The sequence below is a fragment of the Anopheles darlingi genome, chromosome X (genome assembly GCF_943734745.1).
Source record: "Anopheles darlingi chromosome X, idAnoDarlMG_H_01, whole genome shotgun sequence".
Classification (NCBI taxonomy): domain Eukaryota; kingdom Metazoa; phylum Arthropoda; class Insecta; order Diptera; family Culicidae; genus Anopheles; species Anopheles darlingi.
The window spans coordinates 3,066,426-3,082,815 of record NC_064873.1 but is presented as its reverse complement, the minus strand read 5'-3'; the positions used below and the strand labels follow the sequence as shown (position 1 = coordinate 3,082,815).

General features: G+C 51.7%; 1 protein-coding gene across 4 annotated transcripts in view; it reads right to left on the bottom strand.

The window, feature by feature from the left end:
* The window catches only part of LOC125955590 (F-actin-monooxygenase Mical), a 50,835-nt gene that overhangs the window by 30,573 nt on the left and 3,872 nt on the right, over positions 1–16,390 (bottom strand). The window lies entirely within an intron of this gene.

Here is a 16,390-nt window from a genome sequence, read left to right as displayed (position 1 = left end):
CTTGCGCGCGAGAAGAACTCTCTCTAACCCTCCGAACCGAAGGCGTGGTGCGAACAGTTGCTGCAGCAGTAGAACAGGGGGGATGCTACGAATTCCTGCGCTGGAGCGGTGCCGTGAGCTGGAATTGCATTCTCACACAACCCATTTCGCATCATCCCATCCACCGCGTCATCGTCATCATCATTTGGCCGCGGAGTTTATGTGCGGGAGAGTCCGGTGGTGGATCGTCATCGTTGCTTTCCCGAGCGTTGTCGTATAATGAGGCGCACGACACAAGCCCACGCCATCGCCAATTATCGCGGCGGCCGCGGCGATCGAACGACGATGACAATCAACACACGACAAACAGCCAAATTAAAACCTCCTTTACCTTACCCTTTGCGCACCGCATACTACATATGAGTGAGACATCATCGCTGTGCTGTGATCGGGGAATAGGGCACAAGAACACTGCGGTAACGCGGCGGTCGCGCAGTCTCCGTCTCGTCGGAGTCTCGGAGCTATCTTTAGCGAATGGCGAAATCGATCGGTGCGAATTCCGATGGTGCGTGCGCCTGCATCTCATCCTCTTCATCATCATCATCCTGCGCGTCTCGTGTGTGTCCTGCTAGCCAGGAATGGTGCCACACCACTTGCGAAACACACACACACGATACTGTTGTTGTGGCGACGAAACTCGTCATGTAGGTGGTGCAGGGGTAGTGGTCCTGCGAAATGCATCCTAGGCGAAATGGGTCTCAACCCCAATAAACATCCCCTCCTCCCCTTAGAAGGGTGGATAATGATGATTTTTGTTTTGTTTTTTTTTTTATAATAATGATAATGATGATGAGGCGGGGGCGCATTTCCATGCCTGAAAAAGGAAAAACTCCTGACCTGGCCTGGCATGGGTCTGCGCTGAATTGTGTACGCAGCGCTGCATCACGCTGCTGCGTCGACATCTTGAAGCGATAAGTCGGACGCTCCTCGGCGCGGCATGACCCTTTTTTCCGAAAATAGCACAACAGCAACAGCGTGTGTCGCTCGCTCCAAAAGGAGCCAGAGAGAGAGAGAGAAGAACACTCCAAGAACACATGTTTCCCGGCTACGGCTGCCGGCTACGGGGATTGGCTGGATTGGGGCGCACTTCGGTTTGTTCGCCCAGCATTCGCCCAGACTCAAAACACCAAATTGTTGACAGATCGATCCGTGTATGTGTGTGTGTGTGTGTGTATTTTTTTTGCAGTCCATGCGCCCTTTGCTCATTAATAAGCACAATAACTTTTGTTCCTAGCGCGCCACACAGAGAGGGACACAGAGCACCGCGTAAACACTTTACGGAATAAGAATTCACGTGCTACGACCTGTGGTGTTAGACCCTAACCGACACACACACACACACACACAATCCGACTATCACGATAAGGACACACTCATGCACACACACACGCACATGATGTGACATGATGTGATTGGTAACAATGATTTATGGTGCGAATTCCCGATGCGAGTGGCATAAAAGCAAAAAAAACAAAACAAACAAACTATCGCTGGAGCAGGGGGGACGACGACATTAAAGAGCGCCGCCGGCTTACGAGTATGAGTAAGCAAGTATCGCCAGTCTCGTGTTGCCATCTGGATCGTTTGTTGTTCATCTGTTGAAGATGTTGATAGAGCGTTTTTTTTTTTAATAAATCACTTGTCTAGTAACTTCCATTATTACGACGGTACTACATCGTAGTAAGTCGCTAGTAGGTGGGAGATCCAACAGTGGGATGAACATTCAACGATGATACTCGCACTCACGCTAAGTGATCGGATTGGATTCGTGGCACTGGAAGGAAGCCAACTTGAGGCGCATCTCCCCGTGAGAGATCGAAGGAAGGTCATCGGATACGGCTACGAAGAGTCGCCTGGAGTGTAATCAAACGCTCTATTCGCTATCACCATGTATCACATGTCGACGCGCCCTTGCGTCCAACCATATATGCATAAGCCCATGGACTTTGCACCTCACTTGGTGCTCAGGGGATTTACGGGATGCATTCTTTACGATTCAATAGAACCGGACTCATAACGACCTCGCCAAAGCTGCTTTCTATTATCCTCGGAAAAGAGAGAGAGAGAGAGAAGAAGAGAGAGAAGGAGAGAGAGACCCTCTACTGCCAGTAAGCGGCGCGCGCGCGTTCGACGAGGACATTAAAAAGCAAAAATGCCACTCCGTGCGCAGCGACCACCACCACCACCGCTCGAGATCGCGAGCTGCTGCTAGTGTGTTGTGGGCAAACATATTTTATGTTTCATCTACCCACCCACCCACCTATGACGGTGGCGGTGCAGGCATGCATGCATGCAGTTCGCGCTGCTCGTAAAGCTGAGCTCGTAAATTTTTTCAATAAAAATGCAAATTAATCTGCAATGCTGAAATTCATCCCCTCTGGCCCACCCCCATTCCCTCACCTACATCTACCCTCACCCATTCCACCTTGGAGGGCAGGCACCAAGCACCTTAATACGATGGCGTTTAAAGCAAATGGTGGGCATCGATGTAGCGGGTTGCACGTTTGCTTTGACCAGAGGCCCTTTGACATACATACACACACACACACTATGACACGCGCATTGATCGTTAATATGCCGCTGCTAGCCATCGTTTTTCCGGTCTTGCGGCGTGCATTTCCTTTGCAGACACACACACACACACACACACACACTCGTTTACTGCCGCTTTTATGGACTAATAACGATTGGCCAGCGGGGCGGGCCCACTACACACCTCTCGATCGATCGATCGCAGACCCTAGCAGACGACGGATGGTTCCCGAGATCCCGAGATCCCGGGGGTTCCGGGGAGATCGGGAAGATTAAGGGAAATAAAAAAAACGAACGAACGAACGAAAAATCATAAAAGTAACATTAAAATATTAAAGAAAAAGAAAACAAAAAACAGAAAACGAGAAAATCCTCGTAACCGGAGAGGCGGGGGGAGGGGACTGTGCGTCGAAATCGGGTTTGCAGCGGTGCCAAGGGGCGGCTTAATATGTGCCACCCAGCAGGTCATGACAGCAACAGCAGCAGCAGCACCACCACGGAGCACCCCGGAGCAGCGCATATCCTTTTAACGATTTAAAAAAATGGCATCTTATCCATCTGCCATCTGGTGTGTGTGTGTGTGTGTGTGTGTGTGTGTGTGTGTGTGTGTGAAAGGCAGCAGCACGCCCTGGTGGTAAACAAACCTCTCCATCGTGTCATCGACCTGCCCAGCCACCCCCACCCCCACCATTAATAGACAACCGCAAGCGACGCATGCGATCGCAATCACGATCGAGCGGGCCATTACATTGCCGTGACAATGCTTTATGCTCTGGTGTGTCAGCATGGCAGCAGCAGCAGCAGAAGAATCGACGAAGAATGAGAAGGACGAAAAGGAATAAAAGGGGCCCCGCAGCGTGCTTGTGTGTGTGTGTGTCTGTGTGTGTACGGTTGCTTGTGTGAGGAGGGATTCCCCCCCCCCCCTGCCCCAAAAAAAAACCAAAACAAACAAACTACAAAAAAGGTTGCATGACGAAAGAAAAACGATGACGCGTGAGCGTGAGAGACGAGTGCGCGATAAAGAGAGAGAGAGAGAGCGCGAATAGGAAAGAGATAAAACGAAAACAATACCCTCCCCCTTCCACTCCGCCCCACACACACACACACACACGCACGCACACACGTACACACGTGCGATCTTCTTCATACACATTTTTTTTCTGCTGGACGGTTTTTGGGTTGTTTTTTTTTATACAACAACTATCAAGCGCGTGGACTTTTGTTTCTGGTGCAACAGGACACCGGAGGATATGGCTATGTTTGTTTGTAGTTTGTTTGTTTTGGTCTCAGTACCAGTTTGTTATGTCATTTAAAAAAATATAAAAGCCAACAAATACCTTTATAACGCGGGACAGGACCTGGATTTGAATGTTCAATAACTTCATCATTTTTCAGCCGATTTTGAAAAAAGGAACAAGCAATTGTTTGGGTTAGACAATGCCTATATTCTATTCGAAAAGTCTATTTTGCGAAGAGGCATTTAAGCAATCTTCGGTCAGTTGAACGGCAACGGCATACACAATAGAGCGATCTCATACAAAACCCAAAAAATGGGTTAAGACCTTTAAGAAAATGTAGGCGATTGAAGAGAAGGAGGTACGAGAAGCGATGTAGTGTGTACACAAATGGGGAGAAAAAAAATGGCGGAAGTGAAAGATGCAGATGTAGTTGAGAGAAGAAAAAAAAAACACAACCGGATCGCAAAAAAAAACTGGAACCTCCTTCTATGCCGCAAAATGCCTCGGGATGGAGAATGAGGTTTCGGGTTTTTTTTTCTGCTGCTTAAAGCGGAAAGCAGAGCAGAACCTTGCCGAAGATGGGGACAGGAAAGCGTCGCCGCCGCCGTCGTCGTCGTCGTCGTCGTTAGCCAACCATCACAATACCCCCCTTTCTGCATTGGTTGTGAGTTCATAACCGGCGCGGCGCGTTATGACAGTCGCGACGACGAGGTTCTTGTGGTTATCACTATCATGGATCTGGCCTGGCCGCAAAACATCGGCCGAATCATGCAATCCAAACCATTGCCCTGCCAGCCAGCCAGCCAGCCAGCCAGCACCTGACGGAGGAACGCGCTTGTTATTGTATCTCAGGCAGTAGTAGCAAGTAGCGGTAGGGAGCCAAACCACTGGTAGACAACAGCCCGCCTCAGGACTATCACCTATCAGTGCGAACCACCCAAGTGCAACCGATGAACGCACCCCGCACGCATCACGCATGTTGCAACATAAAAAACATAATGGTTACTTCATACACACAACACAGAGGGGGCGCCGCAAAACAGCGAAGAAGACAGAAATCGAGAGAGAAAGAGAGAGAGTGGGAGAGAGAGAGAGAGGTGTGAATTTAGGAAGACTACCCCTCCCCCTCCCCCTCCCCGGGCGCAGGTGGCCTCCTTCTCTAGAGCGCGCGCATTTCCGGGTTTCTCTCGTCTCGTCTCGCTTTTCCCCGGAATTCGGATTCCCCTCGTATTGGCACCCCCTTATAAGAAGGCGACAGGACATCGCGGGAGCACCGCCATCATCATCAGCATCAGCACGTAACGCAGCAATCTCGTAATCCCGATACACGTGCGCATCTCTCTCTCTCTTTTTTTCTCTCCTTTCTCTCTCTCTCCCCTCTGCAGCTGCAGTTACAGTGGGCTAATTTGAGAGGTGAGTGTGATATGGAGGAATCCACCCACTTCCGTGCCCGTGTTGCGTTGCCATTGCTTCCGTTTTAATTTTTTCGGGGCATCGATTGCAACCCGGAACCCACCCCCCCTCCGTGAGGAGTAGTAGCTGCACATTGCACACTCCAGCGATGCGTCTTTGCGGGCACACACACACACGAGCGCGAGAGCGCACGCATTGCACAATCACACACAGGAAGCCATGATGCTGATGATGATGATGATGAGGTCGATGACGATGGGTATAAGGGGCGTGTGTGATCGGTGGCAGGTATAGCAGTGCCCATCGCGCACCCCCCAACATATGCTACTGCGATGATGCATGTTATGTTTAGGTAAGCACCTCTAACACACACACACACCCATTCCCCCCTTGGCTGTTGATGCGGTGCGTGCGCTTGTTACGGCTTATTACGATCATGCACGGGGTGAGGGGATGGTGCGGGGAGGGGGCGTCGATCACCCTGTTACTTCGGCGTGGCGTGGAATCGATCCAGAGCTTTGCTACATTACCTTCTCACACTGTACCTCTCCACACCGTTCCACCACCATTTGAGAAAGAAGATCAAGGGATGGAGAGAAGGAAAGGGGGATGAAAAGCGAGGGGTGTTTATTTCTTTTTTTTTTTGAGCACCAATTTGTACGAGGAAATGTGTTGTCCGCCCCGACGATACCGCCTTAATATTGCACGATGCACACATACACACACACAGGCACACGCACACGCATGAACCCCAGCGCATCACACGCTTCAATGGGGTTGCTACGGGGGGGACGTGTCGCTGCAGTGTTTTTTTTTTTGGTAAGGAATCCCCCCTGGCTGCCACCGCCAGGGCACTAGTCCCCCCCGGGGGGGGCTGCCCTCACCCTTAGCCACTCTCCCATCCCCCGGGGGACTGGCACCTAGTTGGAGAAAATGCTCCAGGTGGTTTCGAAATGGGAGCCATTGATACAGTGTCACCCTTCCGGAAGTTCACGAGGGGGTGGAGAGGGGGGGCGGGGGTGGGTCGGCAAACCGAGCGACCGGACCGGAACACCGGTGGCTCTTTCTCTCCCTCTCTCTCTCTCTCTCTCTCTCTCTCTCTCTGTCGAGCAATGAAGCGTAGAGGTGAAAGCGTGACAGGAATTAAGATTGAAATGGGGGGGGGAGGGGGTGTTTAAAGGGAAAAACCTGGATGAGGAAGGAGCGAAGATAAAGAAGAAAAAGAGGGAGTAAAATAAGAAGAAAGAAAAAGAAGAGAAAAATAAGAAGAAGAGAAGAAGAAAAAGCCAGCAGCAGAAGAAAAAAACAACCGAAAATCAGAGTAGAGAACGAGCGGAATTTTGGGAAGAACTGTATGGCTGGAGCGAGGGTGTTCGGGAGCGAGCTATTTATAAACCCCTTTTTCACCATTTTGGTGCTCTCTCTCTCTCTCTCTCTCTCTCTCTCTCTCTCTCTCTCTCTCTCTCTCTCTCTCACTCTCTCTCTTTCTCTCTTTCTCTTTTTAGCCCACTGGAAAGCATCGCACCGATCGATCGACCTCGACCGTTGTTGTTGTAACGAAAAGTGTTGTGAATTTACTCATTAACCTAAAAATAGAGCACTAAACGCGCGTACGCTGCGCGTAGCTGCGTATGCGCTGCGCTTTGCTTACTCTGCGAGGCGCATTCCATAACGGAAACGAAACAAACAGCAGTTCGTCTTCGTTTGACAGACTCCCAGCAGTCCGCTGGCTTTGCATCGGTCTTCGAGACTCCTCGAGTCTCGAAATACCGAGACTGAAAGCCTCGGACTCTCGAGAGTGGGCTGCTAGAGCTGCTGATCTGAACCGTCTGGAACTAGAACTAGAACCTACCACCGCGGAACATGCAAGCGAAGGTATGTGTGTGTGTGTGTGTCTGGCTGCATCTACTACTCACTCTCCCTCTTTCTCTTTCTCTCTCTCACTGTCATTCTCTTTCTTTTTAGACTTGAAAGGCAGGCAGCCGCGCTACTCCGATTGTTGCTGTTACCCTTTTACTTTCTCCGCTCGGCTGCACAGCAGAGAGGGGCAGGTCCATGGCACGCACGCACGCAGGCAGCAGCGCACACCAGCGCGAGCGCGCGCGCGCCGGTGGTGCGTGACACCCTCTACACCCCCAATCCACTCCACTACCGCTCGTTTCTACTACTGTGGACTGTTTTTCCCCATAACTGTTCTCTCTGTTCGCAACCTTCCCCGCAACCCGGTGTGACACACGCACACACACACACACACTATAACCTTCTAATCGATCGACCCCCCCACACGCTCTCGTACCAGGAGCAATCACATCCATCTCGCAAAAAAAAAAAAAAGAAAGACCGTGTAAGGAGCGTTCAGACCGCGCGCGTTTTAGGGGTCAACGCGATTGCGTCCGTAGCGTCCGTGTTCAACAGCTTGAACGGTTCATGATCTCGCCTTCAGCTTTGCCGCGGTCCGGTCGATAATACCGGAGGGAAATAGAGAGAGAGAAAAAAAAGGAGCGTGGAATGGTGTGGAATTCATGCACTGATAGCGCGCGGGCGCGCGGAATGGAGTGGTCACCTTCACGGTGCGCGATGCGGTTCGATCACAACATCACGACGACGACGACGAAAGCCAAATCCTCCACTAGCGTCGCGTCAAGCGCGCATCGCGAGCGCCATCTAGAGGCGAGGTGAAGGTCAGTAGCAGCAGCAGCAGCAGCAGCAACGGATACTCCGCCCCCGGCCCCACCATCCACGGTGTGCACACATGCACACGCACACACACACACGGTACATGGTGGTCCCGTGGTGTTTGCCGCCGGTTCTCCGGATCGATAGCATCTCGATTCCGCCGCTACGCTACTATCTCTCTTCGGATAAGCGTCGGCGTTAATCCACGACGTTGACCGCGACCGCGCGACGTGTGACGCGCGTACCGGGTGCGCCCTTTGTGCCGGCTCCACCATCCACACACACACACACACACACAGAGAGAGGGCGCGCGCTACGCTCTATCGCAACGCAGCAAGCGATACGGGGGGGGGACGGGAAGTGCGCCACCGCACCCACCCTTAGATACCCATAGAGTCCCGGAACTCCCCTCTCCCCGGACCCGCCTCCACCCCTTCCCCCTCTTGCACAACCCGTACTCACAGTTGTTGCTGGAGGATTTATTTTTGGAAATCCTCGACCCTTCCAGGAAAGTCCAGTCCCAGGGAACGCGTGCGCGCAAGCGCCCGTTACTCTCAGGGGGTGGGTGTTCCCCGCCTAATCGCCGACCCCACCTCACCTTTCCTCACCTGATATGCACCGAGCTGCACAGCGACTCAATCGAGGGGTCAATCGAACGCGGGACGGAAACTTGGGGCGGCCGCCTGCACCTGCACCACCTAGAGGGCCACCACCAGAGATACCACAGGGCTGTGGTGGCCCTTTACTCACCGGCGGGCCGATGGTCCGGTACAGTCTGGTCCGGTGTGTGTGTGTGATTTTATTTTTGGACGAACAGAGCACACATTGAGTTGAGGATGAGCTGCGCGCGCACACACATGACTGCGTGTGCGCGTGCTGCACATTCCTTCCGCCGTTTGGCCAAACGGCCGGCGCCGCCGTCACTGCGTTTGGCAAAAAATGCGAACAACGTCGTCGGCCACGACGACGACGACGACGAGGACGACGACCACGGGGCGCCGCCATCGCACCAAACGAATAACCAGCGCGCCGGGGCCAAATTATTAAAAAGCCATTTTATGGCGATCTTCTCTCGAGCGGGTGAGAGAGTCATGGGGGGAGGGGGTTGGTAGGGGTGGTATCTGTTTTTTTACGATTCGCGCAGGCAGATCGCGCTTGCCGTTGATTCGGTTAATGTTTCTTCTTCGCTTCGCATTCTGCGATATCATCATTTGCATAGCTCACTCCTCCTGCACCCCTGGCAGCATAACCAGGGGAGGTGGAGGGGGGGGGGGGGTGAAGAGCATTAAAAAGTCGTAAAAACGCGTTAAGCTCGTGTCAGGGTGGTGAAGGGGAAGGGGAGAGGGGGAGGCGTATTAAATAATTGTCACTACCACCACTACCACCACCACCACCAGCAGAAAACAGGAGTGGCACACGGACCGGACCAATGGTCGTTAACACCCCCCCGCCCAACGGCTTCGAAGCGACGATTCGGCTTCGGCTTGTCCGATAACAACACACGCACCGTATGACTGCTGCTTTTAGACTGAGTGCTTTTCAAACGTGAAGAGGCGAGGATGAGGCAGGAAAAGCTTGGTTTTCCCTGTTTCCTCTCCAGGCTCCAAAAAAAAAATCACAAGAAGGAAATTTACATTTCACACTAACACAGCACACAGCTAACAATACGTTTTTGGCAGAGGATACCGTAAAGTGGTTCACACACACAGACATACAGAGGTGCGCTTAATATGATGTTATCAATAATTTTGATAAACAATTGGCATTTAATTGGCGTGTTGTTTTTTTATTGATCGGCTGTAGGTCAGCAGAGTTGACATAAAATGTAACCCTTCAACCACGGCTCACAACGGACCGACGCATCAATCAAAACACACGCCCACCAATTGGGTGTGTGTGTGTGTGTGTGTGTGTGTGTGTGGTCTGAAAAAAAAAACGATTAGATAAAACGGGACTGGAAATGGAATAAAAATACATTTCCGCAATAGCAGATACATACGTATGCACTACAATTAAATCAACCCCTTTTTTTATATATTCCACCCGTTTTTCTTTTTAACAATTCAGCTAAATTTTCAAAACGACCCGAACCCGAGGAAAATTGTAAATATATAAACAGTGACTGACTGACAACCGGTGTCAATGCGTTAATATGTGCCGCGCGCCTATACCAGACGGCGACGACGAGACGTCAATATTCGGCCTCGACAATACATTGCTGAAGCTTTCTGAAGAACCTTCAGCTTTATTGACAAGTGACCTATACGGAACGGATCAATATTTTACGAGTTGCGCGCAAATAGATTAATGGGGATAATATGGAGCCTCCGTGTGCGTGTGTGTGTGTGTGTGGGGGGGGGCCTTTTAAGACCTTAAGAGTAGCGAGGTCCAGGAAAGGTTCTACACTTCGTTCGGTATAAGCTTTAAGGTATAAGTTTTAACTCTCAGGCTCCGTAAGTCCCTTAAGTCCTAAGAAACGTCAGTCACCGTAACGGGGGGGGGGCTGTGTGTGTGTGTGTGTGTGTGTGGGCCAGGGCACTCCGCTTCAGTTCAGGCGTAATAGCCTTCCCCCTCGCTCAATAGCTCAATAGTTGAACGTAATCTGCGACACCAGGAGTCACCTACGCGCGCACCGCAGATCGACCAAAGAGCGTGGTTACTAAAGTAGAGCATCTCACTCTTCACTGCCCATATTACCCACTACCTCTACTACTACTACTACCACTGGTGTGCTGATATGTGCTGGGGTGCTGGTTGAGGAGAGACCGCGCGAACCAGTGTCCGGATTAAGCAAATAATCTCCTTCCAAATGCAGGGGGGCTCGTAAAACAAGACGCGCGAAATGCGCTCCCCGGCATTTTTTTTATATGCGGCGCGGTTATGATTCGTTTTTTTAATGCTCTCTACACCCCCTCCCCTGTAGAGGGGGGAGTTGCAAAAGAAATAAATTATCTTTTAGCGTCGCCGATATCGACCGACCTGGCTTCGACCTGGCTTCGAGATGATCAATAATATCATTATCGGGAGCCGGACCGATCAGAGAGGTATTTACGACGTGGGATAGTTGTGGTCGTGGTGATGTGGTAGTAGTTGTTAGTTGTGGTTGTTGCTGGACCGACCGAATCGGCTTTACGATCGATTCCGCGATCGATCTACCCCTTCTGCAAACCCCCTTTTGCTCCCTTCAGACCACTTTTTCTTTAATTTAAATTTTAATTCCTCCGAACACACACACACAAGATTAGTTGGATCGTTTAAAAAGGACCCCTCTTAGAACAACATTTGAATTTCCCTGTGGGATTGTGACTTGAACGATGCAAACGATGAGAGAGAAGCACAACAGGGCATTGGGGACACTGGAACTGGAATCTTATATTGAGGAATAAGAGGCGCAAAGCAGGGATCATGCGCTGCACACGGGCTCTTCACTTTAGGCATCCGGGGAAAATCCGTAGTGAAAATCCCTGGCGTCCTGAAGCTATCGAGTGAGTTGGTGGGTGGAACTGTTTAATTAATATGGTTCAGACAGAAAGAGAGGGAGAGAGAGAGAGTACGAGAGAAGGGGTTGTTGGTGAAAGGGAGGCAAACCTTCCCCAAGGCCAGCGCAAACCAAAAAAAAACAAAAAAAACTACCCCCAAACACCTGACGCAGCAGCGACCGAGAGAGAAAGAGAGAGAGAGAGAGAGTCGCCACCTTGTCGCCAGAAGGAGAAATCTTAATTGATTTAGTGCACCACCACCACCCCTTTAGATGAGGGATGAGGGAAAGGGGATGTGTTTCGATTTTCCCAATACACAGCTGCTTGGAGTTGTGGTTGTTTGTTTGTTTCCGTTTCTGCGCAATTTTCCTCGCGATTTTTCCGCGTTCCGCAGCCTGCAGACTGCACCCTCCTTCTCCTCCACCCCTCGCCAGCAATCGTTACTTAGATATGGCCGATTTCCGGGGGTAGCGTTTTGTTTGATTTGTGTCACCATTTTGTCGGTCGTTTGTCAGGCCCCCAAAACCTGTGTCTGAACACTGATTCTGATCTGTGATCGACAAAGAGAGAGAAAGAGAGAGAGAGAGAGAGAGAGAGAGAGAGAGAGAGAGAGAGAGAGAGAGAGAGAGAGAGAGAGAGAGGCACCACCACCACCACCAAGGGAGACCGGCCCCGGAAAGATCTTGATCGTGCGCAATTTTCCGCGCATTTGTTGTTGTGTTGCGCGCTAGCCTTGTTCCAGCCAATCAAAAAGACACTTTCCACAACAACAACAGTGGCAGCAGCACGAACAACGGCCGGCCAGATGGCAGATGGAAAGCGCGCCAGCGAAACGCTCGCTCTTTTGAGGTTAGCTGCGTTAGGCTATTGGACAACACCGAATTGGATCAACACCCTGGAAGGGAAGGTAGTGGGGGTGGGTGGAATGGAGTGGATCCCGCGGGTTTTTTCCTCGGTTCGCACTTTTTCTCCTTCCATTCTCCGCTTCCTTTCTCCGATTCCACTTACTATTTCCGCTGCGCTGCGCGGAAAATTCAATTATTGCGCGCGCCCCCGGGCGGGGGCCAATTGGAAAATGCATTTCCAATGCGTGGCAGTGGCGGCGCCGATCGTCGATAGCGCAGCCACCTTCCTACCGGGTAAGCGAAAAGCGATCGGCGGCCACACACACACAGACGAAGCCGCAAAGTACTGTGTGCTCCAGTTGGCGCTCTAGGCGTTCGCTTTTCTCGGTCGCTCGGTCGCTCGCGCCGCAATCAATCAAATTAGTTGCTGGTGGTTGCTGGTCTTGCCGCTGATCTTGATGAGGATGATGATGATGATGATGATGATGATGACGGTGATGCAAGCAAGTGAACGGGGCTTCTTTGATGGGTGTCAGGTGCTCCAACCAACCAAGAAAGCACTGTTCGCGCTGCTCTCTCTCTCTCTCTCTCCTCAAAGATGTGCGACTGCGTTGTCACTGGCCTGCCACCCTCAACACCCCTACCTTTCCTATGCTCTCTTCCATAAAAAAGAAAAACAACATCAACGTAGGCGACGACGATGATGATCATCGTCATGATCATGATTCGTGGCGTAGCGTGGAGGAAGGCTGGCTGGTTCCACATGGGCCGGAAAATCGTGGCCACACAGCCAGGCCGCACCACACACTGCCCCATTCACACTCATAGACATACAAATATCACAGACGAAGGCGTCCGAATGAATGAAAGCATGAAAAAAGAGAGAGAGAGAGAGAGAGAGAGAGAGAGAGAGAGAGAGAGACAGACTTAACGGGAACAACGGGGGGAGCTGCGATCATCAACAACCCATCAATATCCCCATCATCATCAACATTATTATCATCATCATCAGCATCGGTTATCGTCGTTAAAAAAAATAATACAAAAAAAACACACAAACCGGCTTGCTTGGAAAATGGGGGAAAAAGGGGTTCTAGGGGTTCACTTTCCACGCTTTGGCCTTTGGTCCACGCGCTACCTCGGGGCGCGTTGCTGCGCTGCGCACATCGCTCCGGCCGCTGGTGTGAGCGCGCGCGAGAGAGAGAGAGAGAGAGGAAGATACACTGTGCGTCAGCACGTGGAGCGCATTTTCCGGCCATGCGCACCACACACACACGCACACCCAAAACCCACTCCTAGAGGGACAGGTGAGTCATCGGGGTAACGCAACGCTCCCGGCGATCATTCCGCGATGATTCCGGAGTGGAAAAAGGAGAAGATGCCCGGGAGGGATGGGGTAGGGGTGTCTTGACTCAAACGGTAACACGGTTCTTGGACCTTGCGTAACACACAATGGTCGTATATGTAGATGCGTCACATGCGATGAACAACCAGGACAACCGAACCGGCGGACCACAAGTAGCAAGGGGGAGGGGGAGGGGGAGGGGGAACAAGGGAGGTAGGTGCTTTGGGTGCGTTTGACACAGAATTTGGCGAAAGTGCAGCGCGAGAAAGTGTGAGCGGCGAGAGGAAGAGAGCGAGAAAATCAGAGAGAGCGAAAGAGAGAGAGAGAGAGGAGAAAGGCAGGAGGAACGGAAAGGGAAGGGGGAGGTGGGGGATGAAATGCACTACCATTAAGCTGCGCTGCGGACAGGAGTATGCGCAAAAAGGGGCTCAAGAAGAAAAGTCATGCATTGTCACCACCTACAACCACCCCTGCCTCCCTCCCTCTACCCACATGTGATGATGGGGTGGAGCGGCGGGTAGAAGTAGGGTGTGAAATGCGAATAATTCGGCCACCACCGCACACCACCAACCCGCCCGCGCAGTTTCAACATTTTATTTTTGGCGCGAAATCGATGCCACAAATGAGAACGGTGTGAGGGTTGCGGGGGTTGCGGGGGTTGGGGGATGAATTGCATGAGGGGCAGTGTGTGAGTAGGAGTGCAACCGATTGATTGATTGATTAGGACGACCGCGCACTTAGCAAACGACACAATTTTTTGGCGGTTAGGACTGGGGGGTCGTTGGTCATGCTAGCACGCCAAACGCACACACACACACGCGCACTGTCGATGCGTACCAATATATTCATCGTCAGCAAAGCGTTCCTTATCATCTCAACGTCAATCTCTCTCTCTTTCTCTCTCTCTCTCTATCTTTCTCTTAAAAAAACACCAAACAAGAAAGGTCGATAGAAAGGATCCCCCCCCTAAATTACTTGTTGTTGCAGCAGCTGATCTACCGGCAACCCACCCCTTGCCCCCTCCCCCAGTTTGAGGGGAGAAAACTGTCTGCTTGCCGGTTTGCCGATCTGCTGCCCGGTTGGCCTAGGAAGCGGAATGATTTAGGCGCCAGGAAGAAGGAACCATATCTTGTGCCCCCCTCCCTTTTCTCTTTCACCACCTTCTGTGCCCTCTCTCCCTCTCTCTTTTATTCTCTCTGTGCAGAATATCTCGCGGTTCTCGAACTTATTTTAGGCCGGCGCCGAAAAGATGATGGCTACTGTGCGCGACGCGAGGTTTTTTTTCGGTTTTTTTTTGCTTCTACCGGGGAGAGCGGGTTAGTTGGCTTTAATTATGTTTTATGCTGCTCCTGCTCCACCTCGGGCACACACACACTCTCTCGCTCTCTCCAGGGAACACACACGCCGCGGGACTAACGAATGCAGCACACACCAACGCATGATTCCCGCCAGGAGGAGAGTGAGAGATACGTGTGGTGGTGGTGGTGGCAGGGGGTGAGGGTGAAGGGGAAGGATGTTCCTCTAAATTTAGCGACGGCAACGGCGACGGTGTCCACCACCTTGTGGTGTGTGCGCGCGCGCACGCCCGCCTGGTCGACGACTTCAGGCCTCAGGCCACTGTGTCTTGTCTTGTCGTGTCTTGTCTTATTGCCCATTAGGCCACCCCCTACCCTTTTGCGCCCACATACCCACCACCACCACCACCTTCTTGCTCATCTTCATCACATTATGCTCTACTCTATGCCGTTCGCAGCTTCTGATTAGGTGGTCGCCGCATTTGAAATGCTTTGAAGCAACGCGCACACACCCCCAAGAGCTTCATCCCCATCCCCCACCGCCGTCTGGGAGGGTGGGTTAGTACCATTACGCGTTACGCAACATGCGGTTATTGGGTGCAAGGAAGGAGGAAAGAAGGGCAGAGGTGTGGATTGGACAACTAGAACCATATCCGCAAACACGCACACACACACACACGTGTAAAAAGTCTGCTAGAATGTTCGGTTGCAGCAGAACAGAGTGATAGAAAAAAGAAGGAAAGAGAGAAAGAAAGAGAAAAAGAGAGAAAAAGAGAAAGAAAGAAAGAAAGAGAAAAAGAGAGCGAGAGAGAGAGAGAGAGCGAGAGAAAGAGAGAGAAAGAGATCAACGATCATCGATTCTTTATCCTCTTTGGGGTCCTAAAAACATGTCAACGACAGTTCAACCAAAGCGTTCAGCATGCTCGATCGAAGCAAGGAAAAGAGGGGAGGGGAGGAGGGTGGGGTGATGTTGGGCTGGCCTGGAAGAAGCCTGCGAACCAGGACGCGACGATCAGGAGAAACAAAATGAACGTCGCTCCCCGGGAGATGCTGATGATGATGAAGTCGATATGTCGTTACTCATCCGAGAAGAGGGGCTGTTCGGTTTTCCAAACTACCACTGATTGTGCGCGCGTGTGTGTGTGTGTGTGTGTGTGTGTGTGTGTGTGTGTGTGTGTGTGTGTGCTTCCAGGAATGCCGCAGGACATTTAGCGATGACGACGACGACCATTAGCTTCAATTAGTGACCAATAGAGAGACACACACACACACACACACAAAATCCAGAGGAGGAGGAAGGGGAAACAAAAAAAGGAGGCTAAATGGATGATCCCGAGGGCGGCAACACCTGGGCAGCGTGTTAAGACCGCGAGTCAAGAGGAGGATGCACTCACTCCGCCGCACTGACTTCTTAATATTCCCATTCCGGGGCGCGCGCGCGCTCGACTCTCTCATTAGGCGGTGATCAGGAGGGCTCATCAGGAGGGGACGGAGAGTGGGGAACTGCCAATCAAGACCGGACCAGACG